This window comes from Vigna umbellata, chromosome 11 (assembly GCF_029865625.1).
Source record: "Vigna umbellata cultivar VRB3 chromosome 11, Vumbellata_1.0, whole genome shotgun sequence".
Lineage (NCBI taxonomy): Eukaryota > Viridiplantae > Streptophyta > Magnoliopsida > Fabales > Fabaceae > Vigna > Vigna umbellata.
The window spans coordinates 10,879,738-10,894,363 of NC_142175.1; the positions used below are offsets into that span (position 1 = coordinate 10,879,738).

The following is a 14,626-nucleotide window of genomic DNA, read 5'->3' on the forward strand; positions in this document are numbered from 1 at the left end:
CGAACGGTCTTATAAAGATTGCAACTCACCAATTCTTGAGCTTGCGATGAATGGTCGAGCACTACACTACCGACCGATCTGCTGAAGGATCGGTCGAACGGTCTATGGAAACCCAGCTCAACTGATTGAACCATACGACATAGCCTTAATGCATGAGTTTCCCTGAACCAGTCTGCATGGCTACACCGAACGGTATGTGGTTAACTACAAAACGGTCTTGTAATGATCGCACACCAATTTGTGAACATGTAGAACAGTGCTTAACCGACTGATTTGAGCCCTTAAGGATCGAACGGTCAGATGCAGTAACTAGAGGAACTCAACAGCGGTGTTGAAAGCACATTCTGGGACTTCAAGAGGTGGCCACGTCAGTATTAGAGTTTAATTTCGTTTTAGAATGTCATTGGGTTAAACCTTAGGACTTTGGGCCCAATTTTAGGTCATTTTGTAGGACAAGCCCATTAGAAGGGCAGTTTTTTAATTTGGGGTTTATATACCCTAAAATCACTCTCACTTTTGAAGTCTCCAAGCCACCACTTGTATTTTCTGTTCTTGGGAGATTCTTCTTCCTCCTCCCCTTTTGGGGAGGTTTAGGTTTTGCTTTTCTTTCCATTTCCATGTGTTGAATCTTGCTCACAGTGCAATTTAAGAATTGAAATCTTTAGTGCATCCACTTTTCAGTTTCATTTTACTGTTCATCATCCCTTTCTCTACTGGTTGCGTTTTACTGTTCTGCGAGTTACTGTTCATCTCATTTCAAGCACTATTTCTATTCACGTTTTGCGTTTCTGGATTGGGGTTTTATGTTTAAGTTAATTTAGTGCATTCCAATTCAGCGTCGTTACGTTTCCTGCAATTTCATTTTCTGCGTTTTCTGCATTGTTCCAGTGTTTTGTTTCTGCAAATTTAGTTTTTGTTGTGTTTTGATTTTGCACGTTTACTGTTTTTGCTTTTACTGCATGTCGCTCGGTCTTTGATTTGCACCGTTCGGTTTCTAACATGCTTTGCTGTTAGAGACCGTTCGGCTTTTCTTTCGCATTAAGTTTTCTATTCGTTCGGTTCTTAGCTTATTTAATTAATATCGTTCGACCCATCTTTATAACCGTTTGGCTTTTATGTTGCTAAAATTACTTTTACCGCTCAGCTTTAATCTGCTCATTTTTCATTTTTAGCTTGTTTCCTATAATTATCGTTTGGTCTCCTCATCATGACGTTTGGTCTTATGAACATAACTGTTCGGTATCTAGCACACTCATGTTAGCACCGTTTAACCTTGTGAATAGGACCGTTCAGCCTCATAATAACCGCTCTGTCTTCATGTTTTCCACATTTAATTCAATGCTTTCAATTATGCTTACATCTTTATTTAATTTCCAGTTTTAAATTAGTTTAATTTTCCTTGCAAAAACACTTTCAAAACCCGCCCACTGTGTTTTTGACCTATGTCTCAAACCACATTTGGTCCTTGAGAGAAGACCCAGGAGTCGCTTCCTAGCACTATACTGCATCTTTAATGCACATCAAATTTGTATGGGGTGCGACCACCATCAAATTTTGGCGTCGTTGCCGAGGACCAACGGTTCGGCATTAGGTCTTTTGTTGTGTTAGTGTGTGTTGTTCTGTTTTGTCTTGTGTTGTGTTCTGTCTTGTGTTTTGTGTTGTGAGTGTGTTTTGTGTGTGTTGTCATGTGTGTTGCATTTAGATAGCTTTAGTTGCATATTTTTACTGCATTCTTCCTTTTCCCCTTCTTTCACCATGTCTACCTATTTTGGGTATAAAAATAGTGATTCTTCTGCCTGTGCCTATAATTATGATTCTCTTTCTGCATGTTACTCTGATTATGGTTCTCATGCTGATTTCTATGTTGAGAACAATATGACTCATCCTCCCACTCATGAGAGTGCACATTGGGAGTCGGTTACATCAGATGAGGATGATGTTCATTGCGTTTTCTGTAACACCCCTTATGGAGTGCCACTAGAAAAAAAACAAAATCCAAAATTTTACGCCAGGTTTTTTTTATTAACATCGCGGAACTAAACCTCAAAAGTTTAGGCGTCTTACAACATAAGGTTAAAACCTTACAAATCTCAAATTCATTATTCAAAAACATAAAATTACTTTAAAACATGATAAATCCCCCATAGTTATTCCCATAACTCTCGTCATGCTACTCCATCTCTGCCTCATCTGCAACGCCATCTACTCACGTACAAGTACGATCATCGTAGGTGGAACCACAATCACAAAAGGAAAGGGTGAGTAACTGAGAACCTAACATAGCATATAATTTCAATCTCAAAATATCATAACTTAGATTATCTTAGTCACAACCTTACAATACAACATTCAACTCATAACTTAGATCATCACCACCCAAACTATCAAAGTCACAACATTATAATACATCGCAGTATGAAACTCACAACTCAAATAATTTACACAAGCTTCTGTTGTTTCCTTGAATTTTGTCGTACCAAACCTGTTTCGCAAAACAGGGCGATTCGAGTTGTCTTCCATCGCAACTTCAGACCTATCTCCCCGACTCCTCAAGGAATTACAAGTAAAAACTTCGGTTAGGCGCACCCACCGAGCACTATACTCACACGAGCCGAAGTCATTGGGCGAGACATCCAACCCTCTCTAGTCCCCGTGCACGAGGAAAGGGTGACACTCGAACCTTAGTCTCCGTAGAGACTCAACACACTATCGTATCGCAATACGAACACCATCGATTCGAAAAAATTCTAAGGAAATGACACCTCACGCCCAGGCACCCTAGTAGGGGGACTGGGCGCGACTTTTTGCGCAGGCCTCGCACCTGGGCGCCCCAAAAGAAGGGGGTCGGGCGCCAGTTCCCAACACAGACCTCAATGCATCCAACAACACCACTTTTTCATAAAATATAAACAAGTATAATCCATTAACTACCCCATATAGTAGAGAAACGAAAATGAACATGTGAATACCCCTTCTCCATGCAACAACACATGAAAGTTAAACCCCAAAGAAGAGTACATGCCTCAACATGTTAACTTTAATCCCAATACACAAGAAGAAAGCATGCAACAACATTATATTGTTACCTTCTACCCATCATACACTATGTTATATCCCAAGTTAAACCCCTTACCTCTTGAAGACTTCCTTTGTAAACCTTGAATCCATCTCCACAAGACTTGCAGCACCTTGGCCTCCTTGCAACTCTAGAAGCTCTCAACTTCACCTCTCTCACGGATTTTGCAGCAACGACTTCACTCCCACAAGTGCAGAACCCATTTCCTCCTTTTCTCACACTTGTAGATTTGCCCAAGAGACACCATGGCCCCTTAATCCACAAAGAAACACTTAATAATTGGAAAGGAGACCTGCCCACGATCCTCTTTGACCCAAGGGACCAACATTATGGGTTTGGAGCATATTCCCCAACTTTCCACGCAATCCCCACGTGTTTCAGATCTGACAACGTAAAAACTGACAACGCTCGTGCTAGGGCGCCCCTGGGAATAGGGCGCTGGGGCGCAAGTCCCCCCAGCAGCACAATTGTCGCAACTTTAACAGTCTGGTTGACCCCCTTCCCGAAGTCGAAAATACGCGTATGAGTACTCAAATCGAAGCTCTTTGAGTCTACTATCCAATCCAAAAAATAATTAACTCAATTGATATTTTCTACAAAAAGTTATAATTAAAATAGTAAACCATGTCAAACTTTGACAACAGTCTATTTTACATTATAACTTGAACTTTTTACAACTCGGTAAATTCTTGAGGTTTTAGGGTCTTACATTTTCAACACTGGACTGATACATTTGTTGCCCGAGTTTCATGGTTTTGTAGGTGAATGCCCACATAAACATTTGGAGAAGTTCCATCTCATTTGCTCTGCGATGAAACCTCCACATGTCCCGGATGATCACATTTTTTTTAAGGACATTTCCGCACTCATTACAAGGAGCAGCAAAGGATTGGGTTTATTCTCTTCCTCCCGGATCTATAACTTATTGAAAAGATCTTAAGCATCTATTTCTGGACGAATTTTTCCCTGCTCAGTATGGGTACCACAACGATCTTGGATGGAATGATCCTAACTTGGGATGGTATGGTATCAATATCAAGAATGACCCTAACTTCCCTCCTCAGAATCAATATCAAGAACCATCATTCCAAAGCTCTTGTATGCCTTCACCAGTCCAGCAATACTAGAGTCAGCAACATGATGATCCTACCCAAATAGCTCCTCAACCTTCTACTTCTAAGCCTACATTGGAGGAGTTATTGAGGCAGATGACCATGCATAACATTCAGTTCATGCAAGAGACCAAAGCATCCATTCAGAGTTTGACTGATCAGATGGGGCAGATGGCCACACAGCTTAATCAGGAACAATTTCAAGATGTTAGTGCCATCAACACAGGAGATGGGAACCAGAGTCATGAGCTTACTACTGCGCCATCTACTTTCCCATCTTTTTATGTCCCTACTCTTGTACCTGAGGAGACTGATGAAAATTTTGAGGACCAGGCAGATATGAGCAACACTTTTGAGCTAGGTAGACCATCATCATCTTCCACCACTTTAGCCACATTCAGGGAAGTGGAGGTAAACATACCTGATAAACAAATTTTTGATACCCGAAAAGGGAGTCAAAAACTTGTTAAGACCTCGGCAAGTTTACCGAATCGTATCAAGTAAATAATAAATGGTAAGACCAAGTATCGTTTCCCAAGAGACTAACGACACTAAACAATTATGTGATTACTCAACTAATTAAGACTCTAAAGAACAAATTTTGGGGGTTTTTGGATGCAAATGCAATAAAATAAACATGAATGCAATTTGATCAATTAAGGCTAAACACAAGAATGAATGGATGAAGTTGATGATATTGTTGTTGGGTTTAGATTTCACCTAATTTACTCTCATGCATATATGAATTCATCTTCTTCATTAATGTTAATGCCACTTTCTAATTTACCTTAAACCCGATGTCTCGGTGAAGAAAGACTACTCCTAATTACTAGCTCACAATGTCTTGTCTCCCTAGCAATTAATCATGCATTACATTCACACAGAAGCTTAAAGGCAACCGATCCTCCTATTCCTATGTCTAGGTAATATTGCTTCTGGGAGAATTTCCCCAGTTCTAGATTTCCCCGTATGTGTCCATATCGACAAAATCAATGATAATGAAATTTAATGAGTTAAACAAAGCATGCATAGAGTGTAGAGGAAAAACCCTAACAATTAATTAAGTAAAGCATATATAATCAAGAACCAATTCAATACATGAGAGTTTAAGAGGTTACATCTTTCCCAACAACAAATAAGGTTCAATTCCCAATTATTATGGAGAAACTAGATGAATAATGGAATGAAAGAATGAAAGAGATAGAAAAACCCTAGAAAGAGAAGAGGAGAGTTGTTACATCCCCAAATCTACCCCCAAGGGGTGAAAAGTGTGTCTTTTTGCTCAAGCCAACAAAAGATACCATCCCTAGGACGTGCAAATCCTTAAATAAAACATAAAAATAACAGAAAACAGGTCCAAGCCCATAAAAATAATAGAAAACAAGTCCAAGCTCTCATCGTCGATGCTCAGCGGTAGTTGCGGCACTAGCGCTTAGCGCAACTTTTTCTGCACTCAGGTTGACTGGTTGACTTTTATGCATTCTGGTTGACTTTTATGCACTTTGGTTGACTTTTCTGCATTCTGATTGACTTTTCTGCATTCCAACCATTCCATATTTTAACTCTTCTTTCAAATCAATCCAATAGCCTACAAAATCAAGGGAATCTAGCACAAAACCATTAAATTCACTTTCAACTCTCTTATTCACAAAATTAAAGCAAAAACATGAGTTCAAGCAAACTTCTAAGTCAAAAAGGGTGTTTTTAATATCAAAATTAAGTATAAAAATAACAGTTTTTCAACCTTTATCAATACCTCAGTTTGATTATGCTGTTGATGATTATGTTGTTCATGATTATGCAGTTGATGGGTATGTTGTTAATGATTATGATGTTGATGAGCATGATTTTCATTTCCACTCTTTGCATGATGAGAAACAAATTTTGTCATCCTATCTGAACACTTTTTCTCCATGCACTGAACATGAATCTGAGCCTGTGTTTGATATTGTTTCTAAATTTGAACTTGATTCATGTTTTGAGGGTATACATGAAGTTTAGCATGTTACATTGGGATTGGGTAATGCTTTAAAATAAAATAAAAAATAATAATTTTTAGTTAATGTGTTGTGACATTAGTTTATAATTACATTTTCCTTCCTTTTAATAACCATAATTAGGATTTTAATTTGAAAATTTAATCATTACTTGTGAATTTTGGTGACTTTGCATAAAACTTATAAGTCATTCTCCAATGTTTGAGTCAACCTTCAATTTAATTAATGCTCTTGTGCAAGATACTGAAGTCCAGATTGAAAAGAAAAAAAAAGGAAAGTCTTTGTTTGTTTTTGTTTCAACTATTTACTTTCAGAATTATAAAACTTAAAAAGTTTTACAGGATAAGTAGTAGTATAATTAAATAGTTAAGTTGTGAAAATTTAAAACAAAAATTACTTTTTGACTAGTAAAATGATATTAAAAATAAGTGTAGAAATACATTTTGCAATTAATAAACCATATGTAATTAAAAGAAAGGAAAATTATAACATAAAACTCTGATTTGTACGTGAAAACTAAAATGCATGGACATGCACAGTTTCCTTACCTTGGAAGTGGTGAAAAAAAGTAACAAGTGCTTAATTGTTTTATGGAATGTTTTGTGTTCATTTATTTTTGTTCCTTCTGTCAATGACTTTTGACATTTTTTTTGTTATTCTGTTCTTTTTTAATTTCTTTCTTTTCAAAAGATAAAAGAGTGTTATGTTCCTTTTGTTACACTACTTTTATATTCTCTTTTTTTCTCAAATTGTTCTTTGTGTTGAGAATGTGATGCCTCTTAATTCTTTTTGCTTTTTGTCAGCTACTCTTTAGTTCTTTTTAAGCTTATAACTTTGTCACAATTGAATGAGATTGTATGCTTGAAGCTGATAATGTACATTACTCGCGAATGATGTAAAATGGCATATTATTAGGGTTAATAATATGGATTTTGGTTTTGTAAGAGAAATTTTGAATAGGATTTCAATAGGATTGATGTGGTTTCTTTTCTTCATTATTAATAATATTGGATGAATATTTATGAAAATTAAATAATAATATATTATAATAGTGATGATAATTACAATAAATAATAATTATAGTGATGATTTTAACGAGAATGATAATATTATAATACAATAGTATGATAATAATGACATGGATGGGGCACATTAGGGTTAATTTTATATTTGTTTTCCAATGTTTCCAAAAGAAAAATATCTTATATTATAAATCATTTACTAATATTGGGTATTTATGTAACTAGCAAAGAACTTCTTTCCGGATAAACTAAAACTCAAACTCTTTATAAGAAATAAGAGGATATGTGGGCATATATTTTAATTACTTAAAATATGCATGGTCTGATATTTTTTTAGTAGCTATGTACTAAGATAGCATGTATGTAATAGAAAATGTAATACATAAATAAATAATACGTGTTATTAATTATATTGTCATCATAAAAAACAGAAACTCTAAGATTCTAGGTTCAATTAAATCATGCTCCCCTATCTATAATCTTTAACAGATTGTATCATAGAGGAAGAATAATAATACCAAAAGGGTCTTCTAAGATTCCCTTGATTCTTAAGGAGTTTCATGACACAGCAGGGGAGCATTCTGGATATTTTCGTACATACAAAGGATTGCAGGATTGTTGTATTGGGAGGGAATGAAGAAACAAATTCAAAAATATGTGTAGCAGTGTGAAATTTGTCAACGGAATAAATATCAGACCTTAACTCCCTCAGGATTATTGCAGCCTCTACCTATACCGAGACAGGTATGGTCTGACGTGTCAATGGACTTTATAGGAGGACTCCCAAAAGCAAGAGGAAAAGATACCATTTTGGTGATGGTAGATAGATTAACAAAATATGCCCACTTTGTAGCCATGTCTCATCCTTACACTGCAAAGGACATTGCGGAAATATTCTTTAAAGAAGTGGTGTGATTACATGGGATCCCTTCCTCCATTGTGACTGATCGAGACAAAGTCTTAATTAGTTCCTTCTAGTCTGAATTATTCAAACTTGCGGGAACCAAGCTTCGGTTCAGCTCGGCTTACCATCCACCAACGAATGGCCAAACTGAGGTGGTCAGTAGGTGTGTTGAGACTTATCTGAGTTTAACTGGTACCAAACCAAGACAGTGGCCTAAGTGGCTAAGGTTGGCTGAATCTTGGTACAACACTAATTATCATGAATCTACCCATACAACCCCTTTCAAAGCTCTTTATGGCAGGGACCCACCACCAATAATTAGAGGGGATGTAAGATTGACAGCAATGGAAGAAGTAAGCAAGTTGACAGCAGATAGAAATGCAATGTTAGAAGAGCTAAAAGGACAATTAGCTAAGGCACAGAACCGCATGAAGCAGCAAGCTGATAAACATAGGCGAGATGTGGAATATAATGTGGGTGACCGGGTATTTCTGAAGATTCAACCATATAAGTTGAGGAGTCTGGCAAGAAGAGTCAATCAGAAACTTAGTCCCTGATATTATGGGCCATATGAAATTGTCGAAAAAATTAGCAAGGTTACCTATAAATTAGCACTTCCAGCAGAGAGTTTGATCCATCCTATTTTTCATGTGTCCTTACTCAAGAAGTTAGTAAGCAATGATGTCCAAACTCAACCTTTGCCCAAGTGTTTGACAGGGATTTGGAGCTTAACGTGCAACCTGCAGAAGCCTTAGCAATTCGTCAAAATCAGCAAGGAATCAAGGAGGTTCTAATTAAACGACACCAGTTACCAGAATGTGAAAATTCATGGGAACCTTTGACTGAATTACAGGAGTACTTTCCAGGATTCCACCTTGAGGACAAGGTGTGTCTTGATGGGGAAAGGGATGATACGGCCTAGCAGAAAAGGCCCAAAGTCAAATACGTGTATAGAAGGAGGTATAAGCGTGATGCAACGAATCAAAACTCGGTAGGAGAGAAATAACAGAAACTGCACAGCTGGCAACTGAGGAATATGCTTCACAGGAAGTTAGTTACAAAAGGGAAAATGCTTATAGTGGAGGGGAAGGGAAGAGAGGGGAGGAGAGTGGGCTATAGACTGGACTATGATTTTGGGTTTGCTTTGTCTTAATAATATTTCTTAATACAATAACAGAATTGGTCTTGAATCACGTTGATTTCATTGCTGGTTCTTATCACAAACACATTAACTTTGTATTGTCATCAAATAATATTAACTACTTGTATATGCCACATACTTTTATGAGTGTTGTGGCTATTCGTATTGCTGGGAGCCTTTGTACCCTCACAATATTTTTATATATCATCACATAAAGCAAGCATGCATGCAGATTCTATTGTGTAATCCTTTAATTGATAACTACTTTATACTTGACCTAAACTGGACCAATGCATAGGAGATAGATCAAGTAACTATAAGAACAAGATCCTGATGGCTGTTGTCACTTTATCACTTGTAACTAGTAGAGACAAAACCAACAAGATTAAAGAAAACCTTAATTCATAGAGAGCATCCTTGCACATATGTACTAAAATCTCAACGTGGTCTTTTCTTTTGGGTAAAAACATGGTCTATTGTTTGGTAGATATCAGCGCTATAATTATTTAGGATGTGTTTAGAATCTAATTTGGAGTCTAAACAGAAATTTTCATTGTTCAATATAGAAAACAGTTACAGCAAATAGAGAAGAAAAACCAGATGAAGAACTCGTGTAGAATTGAAGTAAACTAATTTCCAAACACATAATGAAACACTAAAAAGCCAGTTAACAACTGCTTAATTTTATGTATAACTGGTTACTTTTAATACTTTTAAATCATGTGAGATGTATCAATCAGAAAGTACTATCCACATGATTTCACCACATCATTTCGAATAAAGTTCTATTAAAAACTAAAAATGATAATAGACATTTCTTCTGATACTGAACTGGAGTTGGTCACTGGCTTATGCGTCCAAAAAACAGATTGAGATTTTCTCGGAGTTGGAAAGCTGAAGTCATTATCCTTGTTATCACATTTAACACCAGGTTTTTGAGCAAGTGTTGATGAGCCAGCATTAGAGGCACATTTAACCCTATGGCATAGAGAAACCAAAAATGGTGGCGTGGTTGGAAGATGGACAAAAGGGATGCTGAAGAAAGTGATCCCGAGACAATGAGAACATTTTCGAGGAAGATAGAAAAGTGGCCACAGGGAGCCTTTAAATGAACTTTGAATGCAAGAACAACACTGTAAAAGCATATGGAAGCAAGGAATGTCCACATGAGAATTGGGTGTGTCTCAAAGGGTGATTTGGTCTTGTTTTGACACTCAACCTGAAGGACAACAAGGAAATGTTGATTCAGAAACGTGAACACTTCATGGCATGGGAATGCAGCACTAACCCGTGGTTGATCCTTCTTGGTAGTTGATGTACTGCAAAAATAACGAAAAAAGAAACATGATAGTGTCTCTATGATCTGAACAAATACTACATGATAATAAGAGTACCATACAGATACTTGTGTTAAATTTGTAAATGTAATATGAATTCACATAGTGTGATTGAAAATTTAGGGCAAAGACCAAAGGGTAGAAAATGGTTTGTTGAGTGTGGACTAACCTTGAGGTTTTCTTTGGCTTAACCCTTTTTGGAAGAAGGTTAACTCTTCGAGCTCTTAACCTATAGATTGGAATACGAACATGCTTAAGATCAATATCTTCCACTACTCTCACCTCACTCTCTAACTTGGATCCTTCCATGTTGTTCTAATGAAACAAAGTGTGTCCACAAGTATAAATAGATATTAGTACAATAGAAGATAATGTATTTAACTGTTTGTGCTTTCCACAGTAAGCATTTTAAATTGGTTTTGATTTAGTGTTCTTTTTAAATGAGATCATCAGATATAAAAGTGTTGTCGTTTTGATTTAGTGCTTCCTACTGGTCTCTGAACTCTTGAAACCTTTTGAATTTCGTCATCTACTTCCTTCTAAAAATATCCATCAGCATACTCTGAAATCTTTTAAATGATGCATGCATTAGAACATTTTAGGGATGATAAGAGGGTATTAGTTATTCTGTCTAGAAGAAAAAAAAAGCTACTGCATTATCTTACTGCTTGCTAGATATTCATAAAAAAACACACTGCAGAATCTTGTTAATACTTTTGGATATCTAGCGATTATCACAAATATTTTTTATTTTTAGTGTTATTTTTTTCAGTTATAAATATAATTGTTTAAAAACAAGTGTTTAAAATATAAACTTAAATAAGAATTGATTTTAAAGTATAATTCAAATAAAATTGTACACTAAAATATTAATTCAAATAAATTTATTCAAAATCCATTTCACTAATGACTTTCTTCCCAAAGATAATCTCATTTTGAACAAAATTTATCCAACCAAATATATTTTTATTTTAAACTTAAAATTAGACATTTGTCTGTTGAATTCAGATAAGTGAACGAAATTCAATTATTAAAAAGAAGTAAAAGAATCTCTCTTGAAAATTTCACTCATTATATATATCAAATTCTCAATGTGCAAATAATAAATACGTTTAGTTTAAAAATCAAAGTGAAAACGAATTTATCCGAATGCTTTTTAAATGAATATATCTGATGAAAAAAATGTTTAATATTCCAACCTAAATTTCATCCGACAGTTACCTCATTAGTCTTTAAATATGATCATTAGTCTTTAAATATGAACATTTCTATACTTTCCAAAAGTTTTTGTCATACAAAAGAAATCTTACGGGAGTTTTTAAAAGAAAAAAAGTGTACTTAGGTGAACATGATTAATTATCTTGATTACATAGTGGAATTATCTTGATTAAGTACGATTCTTAATTAAGTACTATTTAACTACGTGAACAGTTTAATTAAGTATTATTCTTAAAGGTTTGACTGAGTTGGAACTTGTGCGAGGTAAATAAATGTCCAATACAATAATAACTTAATAATATCTTTAGCAAAAGTGAAAACGAATTTATTTGGATGCTTTTTAAATGAATATATTTGATGAAAAAATTGTTTAATATTCCAACCAAAATTGTTTAAAACCAAAGGGATTACGAGTTCATTTGAATGCTATTTAAATGAGTATATATTTGATGGAAAATTGTTTAATATTCCAACCAAAATTTCATCTGACAGTTATGGGCGTACCTCATTAGTCTTTAAATATGAGAATTTCTATGTACTTTCCGAAACCTTTTGTCATATAAAGCGCGTTCTTAGGCGAGTTTTCAGAAGAAAAAAAAGTGTACTTACGGGAACATGTTTAACTATCTTGATTACATAGTGGAATAATAAATTAAGTACTATATAATTAATTACGTCAATATGTTTAATTAAGTACTACTTTTAAAGGTTTGATAGAGTTGTAACTTGTACGAGACAAATCAATTTTAAAATAAAAAAAGATAAATTATATAGAAATGAAATGTATATAATTGGTTAGAGTTTCTTGTTAGGAGTTCATGGATTTGATTTTTCTTGTGTGCATAATATATGTTTTGTTAATTTTATTAATTTATGATAACATGTTTGGCTTGGTTTGTTTGGGATATGGAAATGGTGTGTTCTAGTTTTGACTAGAACAAATTATTTTTTTGGCTGTAATATTTTTGGGTTATTAAAATAACCTTCTATTGAATGTTTGTGAAATCTCGATAATATAAGAGAAGGGTATTTTGTGTGGTTTCAGGGTGTATCTTTCTGTATCAGTTTGTGTTCTAGACGACTTGTTTGGTCTGTGTCTTAACGTGAATATGTGGTTTCCATTATCAAACATGTTATTGTTGTTTTTCTATTTGTATAGGATATTGTGGTGTTTTTTTTGGTGTTGTCGAGTTGTTTTTACATAATTCTGGGTTGTTTAATATGTTATCATGATGTTCATTGTTTTGTCATGGCGTTTTATATATTGTGTTGATATTTAGTATTTCATCGTGATGTTAAATAGGTTGTCGTGTTATTTTAAAATGATGTTGAGTTCTCTTAAATTATATCATTCTAAAAAATATAAGATTCAAGTCATGTTATTGTAATAAAGTTGTTTTCTAAAAATGAAATTTTGATAAATGTGAAAAAATGTTTAAACTATAAAAATAAGCTTTAAATTATGGATTATTATAGTTAAACATGATTTCTCAGTAAATAGAAATAAATCATTTTATTTTTGTACATTAATATTGGTTTTGTTCCATCATATTATTTATATATATTTTTCTATATTTTACCTTTTTTTTTATGCATTGGGTACAATAAGAGAGTTTAAAGTGTCAATTTTATTAAGATGTCTTAGTTTTACACTGATAGTTAGAATGTCATTTTTTTTTCAGTTAAAAAAGAAAAATCCTCCTTTTAAGTGAGGGAGGTTGTTATAGATCTTCATTCGATAAAAAAGAAAAGTATAAAGTTAAAATAAAAGAGGCATCTATTCGTTGCTTTATACTTTATGTTAAAATTATATCTTTTGCGTCAATTACACTTAAAGTTTTTGTGACAAGTACCAATATCAAGGAATTGATTTTGGTGAAAAGAAAAAGAGGAAACATAATATTATGTTTAATTCAATAAAAATAAAATAAAAAATCTATATAATTTTTTTCATAGAAGATTCAAGTTAATAAGTATTATAGGTAAAAATTCCAAACGACTTCACTGGGGATCGAACCCAGAATCTCTGGTTCCGTAGACCAGCGCCTTATCCATTGGGCCATGAAGTCATTGATTGATTACTTTATCTATGTTATGAATATTATCCCTCTTTTCCAAAATTAAAAATGTATGCTCTTGTGTATGATAAAAAAATAATAAAATTATTATTATTAGTAGTATTATTATAATTCTAAATTTATATAAATAATTTTTTTTATTTTATTGGAAGTTGTAAAACCCTATATAATTAGCAATAATAATTCTGTGTTAAACCAGATTAGTGCACACTTTAATGCTTATTAAATCCCTCTTCAAATCTGCTTTTAAATCTCCCTGCAGTGCACAGAAACCGAGCCCCATCATTCTCTGAAACACGCACCACGTCACACACTCAGTGCATTAAAAACGCACCAAGCGCTGCATGCACGCATGCCACTTGTCACGATGGAAATTCTAAAGGCAGAAGTGGGAGTGCAGGTGTCATCACGCGAGACGCTAGTTCGTCTGGAATGAGAAGGAACAAAAATGAATTTTCGAAAACCCTTCCACTCACCTGCACCATTCATCTTCTTCCTCAGAAAACCAAACCTCTCATCTTCTCCAACTTCTCTCTTGCACCAGTAAACTTCTCTTTACTGTAAAACTCACACCTCTTCTCCAATCACGATTTCAACACCATAGAAGTGTTCGTCCAGCTGTGATCTTCATTTTGGACCGAACAGAATTTGAACCCAACCTGGTAAGTCCCCTTACTGTGGTTCGTCCTTAGGTTTCTGGAAAAATAGGGTTTTAGTTGCATGCAAACTTGTATACTGAGT

At 34.6% G+C, this 14,626-nt stretch overlaps 1 non-coding gene across 1 annotated transcript; it reads right to left on the minus strand.

Moving 5' to 3' along the window:
* Positions 1-13,803: 13,803 nt before the first annotated feature.
* Positions 13,804-13,876, minus strand: TRNAR-ACG (transfer RNA arginine (anticodon ACG)). The gene has a single exon. It is a non-coding gene; the product is annotated as a tRNA-Arg (tRNA).
* Between the last annotated feature and the right edge of the window lie 750 nt (positions 13,877-14,626).